The sequence below is a fragment of the Citrus sinensis genome, chromosome 5 (assembly GCF_022201045.2).
Source record: "Citrus sinensis cultivar Valencia sweet orange chromosome 5, DVS_A1.0, whole genome shotgun sequence".
NCBI lineage: Eukaryota > Viridiplantae > Streptophyta > Magnoliopsida > Sapindales > Rutaceae > Citrus > Citrus sinensis.
This window is the reverse complement of record NC_068560.1, coordinates 23,882,996-23,900,996: the sequence shown is the minus strand read 5'-3', so window position 1 is coordinate 23,900,996 and position 18,001 is coordinate 23,882,996. Positions and strand designations below refer to the sequence as shown.

General features: G+C 34.4%; 1 protein-coding gene, 2 long non-coding RNA genes and 1 pseudogene across 9 annotated transcripts in view; 3 read left to right on the top strand and 1 right to left on the bottom strand.

The window, feature by feature from the left end:
* LOC102625791 (importin subunit alpha-1a-like) overlaps positions 1–18,001 on the top strand; it is a 170,404-nt gene that overhangs the window by 7,006 nt on the left and 145,397 nt on the right. The gene's annotated exons all lie outside the window — the stretch shown is intronic.
* On the top strand, positions 7,026–9,762 carry LOC102628096 (uncharacterized). The gene is made up of 2 exons (XR_008055095.1): positions 7,026–7,864; positions 8,589–9,762. It is a non-coding gene; the product is annotated as an uncharacterized LOC102628096 (long non-coding RNA).
* LOC102628595 (uncharacterized) lies at positions 9,854–12,260 on the bottom strand. The gene is made up of 5 exons (XR_008055097.1): positions 11,412–12,260; positions 10,887–10,935; positions 10,484–10,565; positions 10,264–10,361; positions 9,854–10,166 (listed from the first exon to the last, which is right to left on the bottom strand). It is a non-coding gene; the product is annotated as an uncharacterized LOC102628595 (long non-coding RNA).
* Positions 12,525–17,616, top strand: LOC102613928 (zeta-carotene desaturase, chloroplastic/chromoplastic-like; annotated as a pseudogene).

Sequence of the window (18,001 nt, the reverse complement as noted above, 5' to 3'; positions counted from 1 at the left end):
ACAACTTGGTTATTCTATGTGTACAGGGGTGTGACCATTTGGTCGATTTAGTGCCATCGTCGACATCCTTTCAGAATCTTACAAATCTGGTGGTATCGTGTTGCAAAGGATTGAAAATCGTATTAACATTCTCAATTGCAAAGACTCTGGTGCGACTTGAATATATGGAGATAGAATCATGCGATAGGATAACAGAAATAGTACTGGTGGATGATGTTGCAGCTAAAGATGAGGTTATTACTTTCAGAGAATTGAAGGAGTTGAAGCTTTTAAACTTAGAAAGTCTGACAAGCTTCTGCTCTGGCAATTGTGCTTTCAAGTTCCCATCTTTGGAAAGATTAGTGCTGGATGATTGCCCCAGTATGAAGATTTTCTCTGAAGGAAACTCAAGTACACCCAAATTACACGAAGTGCAGTGGCCGGGTGAAGCACGTTGGGCTTGGAAGGATGACCTAAACACAACCATACAAAAGGTATATATTCCTCAACAATCAGCTCTTTACTCTCACTCCAAATCCCTAACTTAATTTCCTCCTCCTTCTGCTCCTGCTCCTAAAACAAGTAGGTGATTTTTCCCGCGATGGTTGCTGGGGTTTGGTCAGATGACGGGGGCTTGGAAGAGGACGGTGATACAGAGAAGGAAGATGAACACAAGGCAGTGACAACTAGTAGTAACTATTAACAAAGGTCTATTATTATTATTATTTGGAATCGGCTTTCAGACCGTAAAACAACACTCATCTTGTTTCTTTCATTTATGATTGCAGGTTTAATGGTGGAGGATTGATGCATGCTTGTGTGCGCCTCTCGTGTTAAGTGTATTGTGGATTGCTGCTGTGTTTCGACACAGTTTTGATGAAACTCCTCATCAAATGATCTTTAATCATTCTAATCATGCCTTTTTTTTTTTTATAATGAAGATCGTTGAGTATTTAGTATATAGTAATAAAATTCATTGAAGCATTACATTCAATATAATATCATTGTCTGATACTAGAAATTCAATGTCCATGATAACTATACTACTACAACAGCTTTACAATATTTGGTGAAAAATTATGATGAGTGACGTTGCTGGTCTTAGATAAAGGATTGTATTTGTATAAGAAATTATTAAGATTAATTACACATGAGTCTTAACAAAGTGTCTGTGTATTTAATACTTAATTTGGGTACATATGAAAATTTATGTAAACATAAATGATACCGTATATAAATAGAAAACAAAAAAAGTTGTTCAAACATACAAGTATAAAGTTTTTGAAAGCATTGGTTACAGAAAAAAAAAAAAAATATATATATATATATATATAACAAATTTATATTATATTGATGTACGTAATGTAAGACAAGTCAAATTTTGAAAATCTTAATTTACTTATAACGTTTTCTAATTTGGTATGTACATAAAGATTTTTATTATAAAACCAACAGTTAATTTACAATTGTTGATCCATGGATCTCATTCAATTATTACATATAAATTTTTTATTACGATTCACCAATTTTAAAATGAATATGTACGTATCAAATATTATCAGACGAACCACATGGTGCGCCCAACATATGTAAGTTTTTGTTTTGTTACGAACTTTAAAATTTTACGCTTTTTAACTATCTCTCGCGTAAATTAAAACAAAAAAGAATAAATTCCAAGAAAAATTTATCACATGTTTTCTTAAAGCTTTCACGTATAGGTTCTAGTAATATTAGGTTTAAGCCTTTAAGGATGGCACATTATTTCATTATCACAGGCATTTTGTGACACTCTTAATTTTCACATTTCGGTGCAAAGTTTGACCAAATTCTTTTATGATTGAAATTTGTTTATTCCTTTTATTACTCCTAATGATATTATGGACTCAGATATCTAAAACTGTCACATTCTAGAGTCCACATGGGAGGTTCTGAGTTTCAACAGATTTTTTAACAGTAACTATGAAAGTAAAAAAAAAGGAAAAGTCATACTCAAAAAGTGTCTACACATTTTCTTTGGTGTAAATTAGCACAAAATATGAAAATACTCAGAAAAAAAAAACGGCACAAAAATACAAAAGCCTTATTTAAGCCGAAGCTAGCAACGTTCGGCCTAAAAAAAATGTGAACACACCATCGTGGCCTTTTTCTCAGCCTTTTCCAAAGATAAGGGTATCTATTAAATAAGTACATACAATTACTTGATAATAAATTAATTAAGAACCCAATTAAAATATTATGTATCATTCCCTCCTTTTAAAATTTAGTTGGTTGGTTTGGTCGTTCCATCCATTATCGTTAATGACATTTTGTGCTCACTAACATTTTGTGCTATTCACAAGCACTAACGTTTGTGTAATAACCGAAAAAAGAAAGGAGATGATAAAATTTCAATTCAATCCAATCCAATCTACGAATTAGTGAAATACAATTCAAATTCAATTTATATGTATGCGGATCGGATGCAGATTTAACTCAATTAATATCTAATCCATCATTAGTGAATTCATTTGCGAATTAAATCTTTTTAATTTTGTCCAATCTACGAAGTAATTAAATAAAAAAAATCTAATATATAAATAATTTATTAAATTAAAAAATCTAATGTAAAAATAATCTTACTATCAATTAAATTCAAAATTGAGCAAGATTTAAAAAAATTAATTGTTTAAATAAAGTTAGAATAATATATTCAACAATTTAAAATATAACACACCAAAAAGAAAAATTCATTTATTTAGATCAATACATGAAAATTAACTAAAATTATGAATTTAAATATTGAAACTTGAGAGTTTAGATGTAACATGAAGAAATTAAGAAACTTGAAGAACTTGAAAAAAAAAGTAAGGAATTATGTTTAATTACTTCAAGTGGTGAAGTGAAACAGTGATGGCTTGTGCGTGTGATGGGATAAATATTTGGTGTGATATGTCAAAATGTTTTGTTTAGCTCAGGGTTTTTGTTTTGCTTTAGAATTTTTAATGTTTCGGAAGGTATATTTGCTTATTTAAATATCTAATTATTTTTTATTTTATATTGTTATCGAATAAGATATAATATTGTGTTAATTTAGCTATACTTTAATTTAAATAAATATTTTTTATTTTTTACGGATTCAAGGATTTTTACGAATTTATAGAAATAAATCTATATCCCATCCATCGAGTGCGAATTTTTAAATTTTCAGTCCAATTTGATCTACCAATACACGGATCGAATTTTTATAAATCAGACGAATTGAGCGGATCTGATTGAATTTTGAATACCCCTTGTTTGGGATAAATAGAATGTTGAAAATGAAGCGCTACGTGTCGATACAAAGGTTATGTAACTATTAGTTATTCTTTGGGGGTATCCGACCTGCACCATTAGCTCAGTACCCAAGATACCCGACCTACACTATAAACTCGATATCCCAGATACTCAACCCACACCATTAGCTCGGTACCCAAGATACTCGTGCTACACTATAAACTCGACACTCAAGATACACAGCCTACACAATAAACTTGGTACCCAACATTCACTATAAGCTCGATTACCTGATCTACACTATAAACTTGTTACTCGAGATACCTAAGTTACACCATAAATTCAGTACTCGGGATACTCGGTGGAGCCAACCTAATCTACAAAACTTGGTACCCGAGGTACCTGACCTACCCCACAAAACTTAGTACCTGGGGAACACCGAGTAAGGGCAAAAAGGTCAGGAAAAAGGTTCGTAAAAATGTCAAGGGATAGATGGGCTCCGAATCTCAAAAAAAGATAAGTTGAATACGTGTAAAAAAATAAAGAATCGGTGAGGAAATCTCGTGCTACAAAAGAGGAGACAGCCGCCTGTCACGCCAGCGAATCAACCAAAAGTTTGATATTATGACAGTTGGGACCACCAAATTTTCCTACCATGCCTGCAAAATTACAACAGAATTGCAGAGGTATGTGGGACCACTCCACTATGCCTAACACGTGAATATGCCTCAAACTTGCTCTCCACCCATATTTTTGAAACGCCTAAGCCGCCATATGTATGAAAATAATAATATTCCTGACATGACAACAGTGAATGCCATTAAAATAGCGCCAGGTGGCACGACGACCGGAGTACACCATATAAATACTTAGGTTTAATTTTTATCAAGTAAGTGAACACACACAACACAAAAAACTAAGGTTTTTTCAACCTCAAAACCTTCATTACTAAGAGCTTGCAAGCTCTATAATCTGAGATAACCCAACTCTAACTTGAGTATAGGATTGTGGTCGTCGGCCACCCCCGGCTCCACCTCTGACCTCTTTTTTTATTGTTTCGCAGGTTTAAAATGATTTTTGCCAGCCCTCCGCACCTGAAGTCAAACTCCCTCCATATTGACCGCCATCTCAATTCTCCTTAACTCCACAAAAAGCCTAAATAGCTCACATCCACCGAATAAGTGAGGCACCCCGCTCCTCAACAAAAAACCAATCAGCACCGATATTCAGCACACAGTAAGCACCACAGTAAGCCCCGAACGGTGTGTTTTGTGTGCAATATAAAAAGCCACTGTTTGAACAAACAAACACATTACATGCGCATCTCACGCACGTATCACTCTCACTCTCATTCACACCAAACTCATTCCTCATTCAAGCTAGAAATCTGAACAACTAATTCTCCCAAGGCATTTTCTGTTTTACTTGTGGACTGTTCCTCACGATGTGAAATCCGTCGGCTCTCTCACGGTATATCATCCTCTTAGCTGTGTGAGAAATTGAGTTGCATCTTGGTGATTGACTTCACTCATCGTCGATTGTGACCCCAAAATCTAACATGTACGGAGCACGTGAAGAAGAAGATTACTCACAAATCATAATCTTTGCTCATAAGTTCAAACTGAAATACCTCCAATTCTTATTCAAATAAATCCATAAATTCAAACGTCTAATACTAAATAATCTCTCCCGAGGACATAAAAAAAAATAACAAAAGTCTCAAACTCCAAATTACACGTTCATAATAGAAATAACTAAATAGAAACACGAGTCTATTCCTCCTCTTATTCAATGGCAAACAGAAACTGGAAATTACTAATTCCAAAGCTAAGCGTACCTCTCAAAAGAAACTTAATTTGCAAAAAGTAATGACGAGGGGTGAGCCGTCAACTCGGTAAGTAAAACCATTCCTAACACACTAGGCCTATCGATACAAAAAATATTGCAAGCCTTCTTTTAATTAAAACATATATCATAATCCATAATTTTCATAAAAACGATATATCACGATAACATAAGATAAATTCTTAATAATTCAGAATATTCAAAAGCATATTTACTTGCGAAGCAAATCATGTAATACGTATACAAAAAACACAAGGTTAGCTCATGTCACATAGTGTCACCTATAGTCCCGGTGACCCGGTCAGAAACAGAATCAGAATGTCTTGTACACACTCAGAACATAAACCCAGTACTGGTCCAGACAGATATATCATATATTACGATCAGAATCAGAATCAGAATCAGAATAACTATGGACAATGAACCAAAACATTAAGAATCTCATACAATCATCAATAATTGAAATCAAACATAGGTACAAAACATTCGTATCAGTTCATAAAAGTTCATATTAATAATTTAGGCTTGCATAACACTTTATAAATAAAATCATAAAAGTAGGCATGTAACAAAATAACTTACATATTCAAAAGCATTTATAAAATACTTTGTTAAAGAGAATTTATCTTTAAAACATTTACATAAAACTAATTTTGTTATCAAAATCAATTAATCCTTTAAGTAGTATAAAAAAACATTTACACTTATAATAATAATATCAAAATACTTATACATATCTAGTATACTAGGAATGAAGTTACTTACCTCGACAAATGAATTTGAATAAACACACCTCTAAGCTTCTAAGAGCCTCAATCACCTTCAATACCTTAAACAAATACAAGATATGACAATTAATAACTTATTCTAAGAATCTGATTTTCTAGTTCATACCCGTACATGTCTGATTCTCAGAATTTTAACTCTTAATCTAAAACTCAGAATGATATAATATCCTATGAAACTATTCTGGACATCTATGAGTACCTCATGTAAAATTTACAAGAGGATCCGATATCAAAATCATTGTAAAAATTATTTACTTCTCAGCAAACTCGAAACTGTTTTCACATAATCTAAACCAAACAGAACGGGTTCCGTAATTTTTATAAATAAAATACTAATCAGAAATTATAAAATTAAAACTGGGAATCCTAGACACATATATTAACCTACATATAAACTTTCAGAATTTTCCGAGTTCATTTGATGGTACAAATAGTCTTGTGGATCCGATCGCAATGTTGGAATCGCAGTTTTCCAGTGCAGTGGTTTCTATTTCGAAAATACATATAAAATTCAAAACGAAGTCGAATTCAATGAAATAAAATTTAATCAAGAGGCCCTACATGTCTAGTTTCCAGAAATATAAATTTTATAAGAAAATTCGTTCAGAAAATATAGCTTTAAATTTGAGATACTCATGCTGTCCAGAATTATCCTGTGCTTAATACGTTAAGGATTGATTAACTAAACTCATAATAAATCAAAACCCTAAACAAAGCCTAAATATATTCTAAACCATGCATTATGATCTACAACCATTAGAATCGTGCCAATATAAACCCTAGCTAGATAGAGTGATTAGAAATCTGTTGAGAACATGAAGAATAACTTACCCGTCGCTTGATTCTCTCCTAAACAAAGGTTTGAATCATAGGATTTGGGTAAGAGCGTAAAGAGCAGCAGGGAAGAAGAATAAACATTGTGAATTTAGGGTTATGGGAGAGAAAAAATATGAATTGGGAGTCTTAAGAAACCCTATTTAATTAGGAAAAATAATCATTTTCTTAAAATTATCTCATAAATAACCTCTCAATAAGTGTTACGGGCCACACATAATTCTCGATGAAAGCCCAATTTCCATAATTTAATATAGGGTCCGCCTACGTTACAACTGTGGTATTATACCACAGTTTTTGTCTTTATTGAACGAAGCCGTTGGATGCTTTCTCATTCAATCTAACGATGAAATTAATTATTACATAATTGATCAAGCTACTTGCAACCGTTGTGGCCAGTTGCAGTTCTTGTGCTGATCGAATAACTTAAACCCTCAATTCAATTCTCCTAATTCGCAAACCCAGTCTCTGTTTATCGTTTTGATTGCTGCCAAATCTGCTGCTGCAAATACCTCCATCCTTTGAGAATTCATTTGCAACTGATTATGTTGTTATCGATGCCCTTTTTTATTTTCTTGTTTTTCATCTGAGTCATTCATTTTTTTCTCGATTTCTTGTTGGGTTTTGCCTTCTCCGCGGCTTTATTGTTCTCTCTCAATCTCGCTCTTTCTCGCCTGCCTTTTATCCGTTTGTTCTTCGTCTGTTCTTCCTCAATTAAGCTTGCTAATTCTTCCAAAATCTTGAGGCTGCCACTGCCTGTGTTTTGGTCAATTAGGTCAAGGCCCAAGCTAGAAAAGAGGGGAAATTCGGGTTGCTGGGTGCAAGTTTACAGCAAGAGTGACGTTTATAAAGATAGGTATCAAAAAGGGAAATATTCTGGGAGTTATTATCTAAGTGGCAGATATGAGGGTGGTTGGAGTTGATGGCAAATATGGTGGGTATGGAGACGAGACTTGGGCCAGAGGGAGCTGATATAGGGGCTAATATAGGCAAGATCTTAGGCATGGATTTGGGGTTTATAAGTTTTATACCACAGATGTTTATGCAGGCGAGTGGTCTAATGGGCAAAGTCATGGATGTGGAGTTCATACTTGTGAGGATGTGAGTCGATATGTTGGCGAATTTAAGTGGGGGGTCAAGCACGGCCTTGGCCATTGCCATTTAAGGTAATGTTTTTCCCCTTATGGATTTAGTTTTATTAATTAATTGGGGTGTCTCATGTTAATATTTATAAAGTTTTTGTGATTGGATTACGCTATATGTTATCAGAGTTGGGGACCGATGAACTTTGAATTTGCATTGGTTTCCATGGTTATTGATCTACTTTTCTGGTTTTTACTTCGATTTTGAGGACATTGTTAATTGCATTGAATTGAATTAACGAAGTGGTGCTTGCATGGATGAGGAAAGATGAGGCATTTATCTATTAGAATATGGTCAATAAGGATTATAGTGTGAGCCATGTAGTTTTGATTTATGAAGTCTGCTCTTTGTATCATTTGATTTCATCACCATGAGTTTACTAGTGATATTGATAATGTGATTGTGTTTCACTGGTTTCAAATTAGTGTTCTTACATTAGTACTAGATTGTTACCCCTTAGTGGATTCGCTGACATCTATTGGATGATAATGCAAGTGAGCTTAGGTTTGATGGTAATTTTATTAATCAGTGGACAAAGGTTATAGTGATCTTGAAGATGTCATTTATAAGGATAATTTGTGTTCATTTTGTTGGTTTGGATACATTGCTGAATTTTATTAGATAGTGAGTTTAATGGTAGATTGTAGTTGGTAGATTGTAGTAATTGTTTGTTCTGGTTTATTTTTTTTAATGCACAGGCATATGAATCTTTTTCTTCCCATATTGATATCCAAGTTTCTTACTTAGAAATGGGGACACATATGCTAGAGAATATTTTGCGGACAAGATGCATGGATTCAGCGTCTATTCTTTTGCCAAATGGGCATTGGTATGGAGGAGTCTGGCATGAGGGTATAAGACAAGGGCTTGGAATGTACACATTCAAAAATGGGAAAACCAATCTGGGCAAAATGGAATTATTGACATTCCAAGTACACAGAATACGACTCATCCTGTATCACCTATTGCAGTTTACCACTCCAAAGTACTCAATGCAGTGCATGTATTTAAACCTTTTTAACCAAACTTTTATTCAATTACCACTCTACAGCTGCTAATGCCTAAAATTTATTACAACTTTATTGTCTCACTGTAGATGTTTTAATGTTCCTTTTGTAATATACTTAACAAGTCTTTACTTTCAGCATTTTATTGATGTTAGAAAGATTAATGAAATTTAAGATAACAGTCGGAAGTTATTTTTAATTTTTCGTTGTCTGTGAGAAAACCACACTGAGCTACACAAACTTGTTAATGTCATAATAACTTTCTTCAAGTTAATTGTTGTTCGAGTGGGGATTTTTTTTCTTATTGTTGTTATCTTGTAATCAGGAAGCACGACAAGCAGCTGAAAATTCTTATGATGTGGCTAGGATAGATGAGAAAGTTAACAGCAAAATGCATCTAGAGTTGCTGTATTTAAGGCTGTACAAAAGCAAATGCATCACAGCAACAGCAAAGATCGCATCCCTCTTGCCATTGTATGATATATACCTATATGCATCTCATATAGTAATACAATTGACTAGAGTCTATACAGCTTTTAGACGATGATGATTAATGAGTCATCGTCCTCTCGTCATCACCTTTCTTTGTCGAAGGGGCCTCAAATTTTTGAAGTCCCTACATTAATGATGCTTCTTAGAGTAAGATGGTGAAAGAGCACTATATTATGCCTGTCTTTTTAAATGTTTATATGCATTCCTAGACTAATGGGGAATGGAAGGAGAGAACATAGGTGACGACAATAGCTTGTGTGTTTAGTTAATATTTGCCTTTTTCCATCTTCTTAAGAGTTTTGTAAAGCTAAATGTAATGCAAGAGTTTGGAGCGCTGGTAAAAGACCTTCGAGCCCAACCTTTGTTGTACGTGAACTCAATAGTTCTTTCAATGAAATAAATCAATGCCTTAATAGATTAAATCCAAAAGGATAATCAACTTATGCCTTTAAAGGAATTGATTTCATTTCACTAAAATACACAAACAAAATATCTGGTTTCAATTGGAGCTAGTTTCTTATAAATGATTACTAATGGTGGAGATCAATTTTTATTGTGGCCCATTTAAATAATTATAGCCATGATTTTTTACACCAAAATTTTGAAGCAATAGACCATGCGGCTAATACCATAAAACTAAAAGTCCATTAAAATCTATTTAAAACCAAATATCCAAGTATAGAAATCCATTTAGACAATCCTGCCCCAGGAATTACTCCCATCACGAATAAATGAAAAAAAAAAGATAGATTGGCAACAAAATTAACTCTCAATCTGCTCCTTCACCCTCCAAATGATATTTTTCACGGTCACAGCACTAGAAATCCTGAAAAGGAACATAGGACAGAATCTAGAATCATTTAAATTGAATTATAAAAGTAAATATGACAGCCAATGAGAATGTTACTTCAAAGTGTAAGCACCTCCAGCTTTCAACTTTGCCAGAGTCTTTGCAACCCCAGATTCCCACAACCTTCCTCTTCGCAGCGTACTTCTACAGCAAGGAATATGTAAACATTTACTACATCCACAAGCAAAAGCGAACAGTCATTGAACCATGAGCATAAAAAGGAATGAAAAATGATAAAGAGCAGGAAAGAGGGGAATGTATGACCTTCCCATAGAATTCACAGAAGTACTTACTGTGTTGACTGACCTCCACCTTCTTAAGACTGGCACCATAATGAGTACTTGGAAAAGAATAATACTTATAATTCCAAGATCCCTAAGCCACACATGCAAAAAGAAACTAAAGCATCAAAGTAGGGATAACAGAAGCTAGAGAAAGACCACCACAAGGCTTTTCATAATATGCTTCCTATTATAAATCTCTATTTATATAATGCCAGTAGCAAACTTTCTTGAATAAACATGTCAATAACCCACAATTCATGCTCAAAGCTTAATGAGATATAATACTTCTACCTGCTATTGATATAAAAATATCCCAAGGGAAAAAAAAATCTAAGCCTATATTACCATAACATCTATACTTGAGGACACTAAACAAACCGGAAAAATGAATAAAAATAGCCTTAATACATACCATACTTTCCAACAATTCCTGCCTTCTTGGTCCTCTTGGTCTGTAAAACCTGACAGTATGAAACCATGATCAAATACATGGGTTGGAAAATTTTTAAAACAACAAAACAAGACCAAAACCAAAATCTTCAGTATTGGAAAGAGAAAAATAGTGATAAAAAAAAATTGGAAGAATCTAAAGCCTTTGACAATAAAAAATCTAATAGAGAAATATAACAAACCGGGAGTTGTTACATAAAAAAAAAAGAAGCATTGCAGCTGGAGAATATGAGATAAGTATTAACCAAACACATCTAAATTCTAAAAGCTCCAACAACGAATTCAAAATCTTACTGTTTTCTTATTTTCAAGTTCAAATACATTGCAAATCCAGTAACAATAATTAAACAATGAAATTAAACAATGCTTCCTGGAAAGCATTCTCCCCTTCTCTAATTCTTCCATAAAAAACATAACAAAAAATCCTAACTTCATTACCACAATTAAATCTTTCATTCAAAATTTACAATTTCTTATCAGTAGTTACCTGCTGCATCCGATCGAATGGCTAATCAATGGATCAAACAGACTTTTTTCCACCCTTTTCCCATATAATTACATTTGCCTAATTCCTAAAGTTTCGGCTCCACCCAATGTCGGTCATTGTTGGCTGCCACAACGACATAATCGTCTTCAATTCCTCTGCCGCAATTTCAAAATTACTTCAGCCTCATACGACTGCACTTCAATTAGCAATTAATTTCATGATCTGATTTTACTGTGTCAAACAGATTTCAAGAATTAATGGGTTTTCACAATGAATTCGACCATGTCCTCTCAACACTGATTCAATCACCTAATTTTTAACAATTTTGAGTTATTTAATTTTTTATTATATTTATCTACAGTCTCGGTTGGCAACCGACTACTTTACTTATATTCAGAACTCATCTGAACCGTTAGATGAAAGCGCTCCAAATCCTACGGCCATTACGCATATGGACAAAAAGTGTGGTACGTTACAACTGTTGTAAAGTAGCGGACCCTTTAATATATATGAAAATTTATGGGGTTACAATCAATTTCTGCAGGCATGTATGCTATAGATTAGGAGTTATACTTTTTTTTTTAATTTCATTGAAAATGAAAAAAAAAAAAGAACGCAGCCCCTAGGAGCCTAAACCATTTCATCCTCTCCAATGACGCAATTTCTGGCAATTTAGGGGTGTTTCCCTTCCTATCGAGGACCAAAAAAGCTTTTGCAGGAAGGTTGGCCAGAGATTTTTTGTAAAAAACTTGTCTAGTCGATCTCTATAAACAAAAAGGCATGGGCTTTCACTTTAGTTTCAATTTGCATATGCTGTAGACCATAAGCACCTTTCTATCAACTCAAGGTAGGAAATGGCAGCAGCCCATTTCACTTTAGTTTCAATTTGCAACCCATTATTTTAATTTAAATTAAGTTAAATAAATTACTTAATGAAACGGTGAGAGACCCACGGCTGCCTGAGAAAGTTTGAGAATAGAGACGACAGAGAAGAGAGATAGCAGACCCACGGTGAGAGACCCATAACCAGAGATAAACGCCGAGCACCACTGCTTGAGAAAGTTTGATAATGGAGATCAAAGAGAGACACGGTAAGAGAAACATTGAGATTTCTATGAGAGCAAATGAAGAAAAGGTGTGTGTCGCGTGAGATCTATTGCGCGTGTGTTGTGGTGGTTATTTGTGTGTCACGTGAGTTGGCTCGTTTTATACTATACCCAAAACGCACCTTTTGGTGCTTATTGCGGTGCTTAACGTGGGAAAAGTCTTATTTTCCAAAACCAATTTAATGTTCTTAGTTTGGTATTATAGTTTTTTATTCATTGACCAAAAATCAGCCGCAAGCACCCCTACTTTGCAAACTTTTCCAAAACAGTTCAGTTCCCTGACAAAACTCTCTTCCTTAGCATCTTGTTAGATTCTTAAACTCAAAGATACCCTCTTTTACTGTTTTAGTTTCGTACTTAATTTTTGTATATATTGACAAATCTTTGCTGATATAAAATAAAAATACTTTGTTACCGTAACAAAAGAGAGCGGAGCTGGGTCGGGCTGAATTGAGTTCCAATTGAATTTCTTGATTTCAGCTCAGGATTTTCAATATGGTTTCTTCACTTCTGTTTCCTGCAACTCCAGTTACTAGTGTTTGTTGGTCTCGGTTCAAGTGAAGGTTCCAAGATTCTGTGTACGGGCTTCTTTGGACACTAACGTTTCTGATATGAGTGTTAATGATAAATTTCTCTTCTTTTTGTTTTATTTGATTTGTTTTTTTACCAAGTATTGATCTTTTGGCTTTTCTGGTTTCTGGGTATTTTGATTTATGTTGCTTGGTGGGATTTTTATGTGTTTATTGCTGGGAGCTCTTTTTGTTCTGTAGTGTTTTCTAGTTATGAGTTTTTGAGGCTATTGATGGAGAATTTGGCATTTTACTTGAATAATTTTTAATTGAATTTGTGGCAGAATGGTTCATGGATTGTACTTATAGATCAAGATAACGTTTAAAATCTGACTTTGGAGTGTTATTGAGTGGCTTGCGTGCTCTCTAGCGGAAATTTTCTTAAAGGAACTCAAGAACAGACCAAGTATTTTGTATTCTTGAAATTTATTGGGAAATGAAATGCTTATGCAATTGTGCTTTGTATTTTTTTCGGGAGACATGTTTAGTACTTTCAAACATGTATGTTTTTCCAATATCGCTGTGGATAATTGAATGGTATACTTGGCAGCTCCCAAGTGTTTGTTTCCACCAGAACCGGAACATTATACAGGACCAAGGCTGAAAGTGGCTATTATTGGAGCTGGGCTTGCAGGCATGTCAACAGCAGTGGAATTGTTGGATCAAGGCCATGAGGCTTTGCTCATTTAGATTTCAATCTTTTGAATGTTTCATTGGCCTCTCAAGTATTTTCTTTTCCCCTAAAATGTCTCACTTTTACCATTCATCCTCTTGCCTAAACTCAAAATTTGAAGTTACTCAATTTTTTCGAAGTAAATAGCAGAAGCTTTTATCATCAGTTCAGAAAAATCAATACCAGTTATCATTTTCTTTAGAGCAGGCATTATTTCAATTCACAGAGTTTATTTCATTTTGAATTAGTATGTGTTTTACTGATTTTGTTGATGGTGAAAGAAATTAGAAGATTTTTTCTTTTTTCCCTTTTTCTTCCAGGTGGATATAGATGAATCAAGGTCTTTCATTGGTGGTAAAGTGGGTTCATTTATCGATAAACATGGAAACCATACTGAAATCGGCCTGCACATTTTCTTTGGATGCTACAATAATCTGTTCCGATTGATGAAAAAGGTAAAGCTTGCTTAGTTGTGGATGTGTGTTTGAATGATTATAAAAGCAGACTAGCCAATTCGAGATTCTTGAAACAAGAACTATAATTCCTCTTGACCATGCCATCTATAGTGATGATAACTGGTTATAGTTTACTCGTTGTAAGAAAATATGAATATGTTCTTCAAATATAATGATGGATCAGAATCATAGCTCCTCTTTAAATTGACCCTGTGTTAATAATCTGATAGTTTTTCATGGATGTCTACAGGTCAGTGCGGACAAAAATTTACTCATGAAGGATCATACTCGTACATTTGTGAATAAGGGTGGTGAAATTGGTGGTATGGTTATTTCTTGATCACTTAAGACTACTGATAGTTATGTTTGGTGGTTGGACACTGCCAATTATGGATTGTCTAGTCCAATAATATCTCTGATACAGTTTATGATTTTGATTTTTAACTCCAGAACTTGATTTCCGGTTTCCAGTCGGAGCTCCCTTACATGGGATTCATGCATTTTTTTCTACAAATTAGCTTAAGGTGGTGCATATGGATTTATGTTCCATTTTGATTATGTCGATGTAATCTTTTGCACTCTGATTAGTTAGCAGTATGATAAGACAATATTTCTTCTTTCATGTTGAAACTTCTTGCCTCTTTTGGATTCTCTTTTGATGTACTTTGCCTCATGTATTGCTCAAGTGCAGACTTATGATAAAGCAAGAAATGCTCGTGCTCTTGCTCTGAGTCCTGTTGTAAAGGCACTCGTTGATCCTGATGGAGCCTTGAAGGACATACGAGATTTGGATAGTGTAAGAATGACATCTTATATTCTAGTTTGTTTTAATATCAATCCTTGGTCCTACAAATTGTTATCTTACCTAAAACTTCATTTCTTCTTACAGATAAGCTTGTCTGATTGGTTTTTGTCCAAAGGTGGTACACAGACGAGTATTCTGAGAATGTGGGGTCCTGTTGCTTATGCCCTTGGGTTCATTGATCGTAATAACATCAGTGCTCGTTGTATGCTCACTATATTCGCACAGTTTGCAACTAAGACTGAGGCTTCCCTATTGCGGATGCTCAAGGGTTCTCCAGACGTTTATTTGAGTGGGCCCATAAGAAGATTTATCACAGATAAAGGGGGCAGGTAAATTTGTATTTAGAGGTTCACATCATTGCGGTGATTTGTTACTCTTGTTTGTTTTCTCCTACTGATTTTCCTAACCTTGGGGTCTGTTTTTGCTAGAACAGGTTCCATCTTAGGTGGGGATGCAGAGAGATACTTTATGATAAATCTGCTAATGGAGAAACATATGTCAAAGGACTTGCCATGTCTAAGGTAAATTGTTTCTCACATGGCTCTAATTAGGCGGCAAAAGCTAGTTTAGTTATTTATTTTTTTACTCGTCTATTGATATTCTCTCTGATGGAGGTAATGCAATGACCAGACATTTGTAAATCAGTTGTTTATATCATCTGTGAGAAGCAGGTACTTTGCGTTTATTATTTAATGCTTATGGTCTTAGAAGTTCTGGTTCTATTTCAGGCCACTGACAAGAAGGTTCTGCAAGCGGGGGCATAAGTTGCTGGTTTGTGGTTAAATCTTCCTTATTTATTCCTAATTCTGCTTTTTTGTTCTCCTGAATCATTTAGGTGAATGTTTTACCTTTATTCAACTTCCTACAACTTCCTATTTAATGGCAGCATGTGATGTCCCTGGATTTAAACGATTACTTCCATCATTGTGGAGGGAAATGAAATTTTTCAACAATATTTATGAGCTAGTTGGATTGCCTGTTGTGACAGTGCAGCTTAGATACAATGGTTGGGTTACTGAGTTGCAAGACCTAGAACGGTCAAGGTGATGCTCTAATCTTTCGTGAGGTTACAGGAATTCAAACACAAGATGCTCTTTAAAGGCCTAAGAAATCAGCTTTCACTTCACTTCACTTCCCTTTATTAATGCATTGAAGAGATTTCCATTTTTTAACAGGTCCTTGTTTTGAACATGTAGGCAATTGAGGCAAGCTCTGGGGTTAGATAATCTTTTGTATACTCCAGATGCTGATTTCCCTTGCTTTGCAGATCTGGCACTCACTTCACCAGAAGACTACTACAGAGAAGGGCAAGGTTCACTGCTCCAGTAAGAAAAATTTCTTATTTTCGCCATTATTAGTTTCATTTTGTGCCATCGAATCTGATTGACTTCCTTTTGCCAAGTGTCTTTGTATTCTGTGGTGCTTACTATAACCGTATTATCTTTCAGATGTGTTTTAACACCTGGCGATCCTTACATGCCCTTACCAAATGATGAAATCATAAGGAGAGTGGCAAAGGAGGTTGGTAGTGTTCAGTGACACCTTCAATTCATATAATACATATTAGGTTACGCTTTTTCGTTTTTCTTATCCTAGATGTTTATCTTACAATTTTTAGTGACTTTGAGCCCCACAAAAAGCCATGCAACTTTATGGATGATATACATATGTTTATATTATCCATTCACGGTTCCTTTTATCAGGTTTTGGCTCTATTTCCATCGTCCCAGGGTTTAGAAGTTATTTGGTCATCTGTTGTCAAAATCGGGCAGTCTTTGCACCGTGAGGGACCTGGTAAAGACCCCTTCAGACCTGATCAAAAGACACCAGTGAAGAACTTGTTCCTTGCTGGCTCATATACAAAACAGGTAACTGTTTATAATTGTTTCATTCCAAATATGTCACCATCAATAGAAAAAAAGAGATATTTGTCCTAAATTGTTTCACTCTCACAGGATTACATAGATAGCATGGAAGGAGCAACTTTGTCTGGTAGAAAAACCTCAGCATACATATGCAATGCCGGGGAGGAATTAGTAGCACTGAGGAAGCAGCTTGCTGCCTTTGAATCTCAAGAACAAATGGAAGCTCCGACTACTGATGATGAACTAAGTGTTGTCTGATCACAATCTGTTTGAGGCGTGGCAGCAGGAGTAAGGTTTTTCCACATCTAAACGCCCTTCACTTTTACACAATATTACATGGATAGTATGGGATGAGCAATTTGCTGCCTTAATTTGAATCTCAAGAACAAAGGGAAAATCCAGCTTTGACTGATGAACTTAGTAAATGATTGGGATGGTGGGGCTGGAGTAATGTTTTCCAATACCCATGTAATTCCAATGAGATAATCAGTTTTCATAAAATTCATTATTAAGTTAATGGACAGGAGTCCTAACCAACTATGTATGACTATTTCATTATATGTACATCTGCTGCATGAGAAAGTGGGAAAGCGAAAAGACATGAACAATACCTTAGGAGTTTAAGCTACAAATGGGTGTCTCCCACAAGCTTCACAGCTTTGTAATGACTTTTCCCTTTGTCTCTGTATTTTTCCTAATTCATTCAAAACAAAAAGAAACTCAATACCCTAACTCCCATGGCTTATGTAAATGAGTATAGCTTTTAACACCCCTAAATATCCTTATGACACTCTTTTTTAATTATATTCCTTAAAATACCCCCAGTTTAATCTATAAAATATTAATTCATAAATGAATAATTAATCATTATCTCATTAAATCTTTTCTTCGAAAGAGTATTCCTTTCAAGTTTTTATTTATAAATACATCCAAATTTTAAGATTTTAAACTATTTTCTTCTTATTACATATTTTTTATCTCCATGATTCTTAATTCTTAAAAGTTTCTGAAAAAGTATTTTCAATTAAAATTTAAAATATAAATATAAATTACGAAAAGGGATGGGTGTGAAAAGAACTGTTAAAGGAATAGCTTATTTCATTCAAATAAAAAAAAA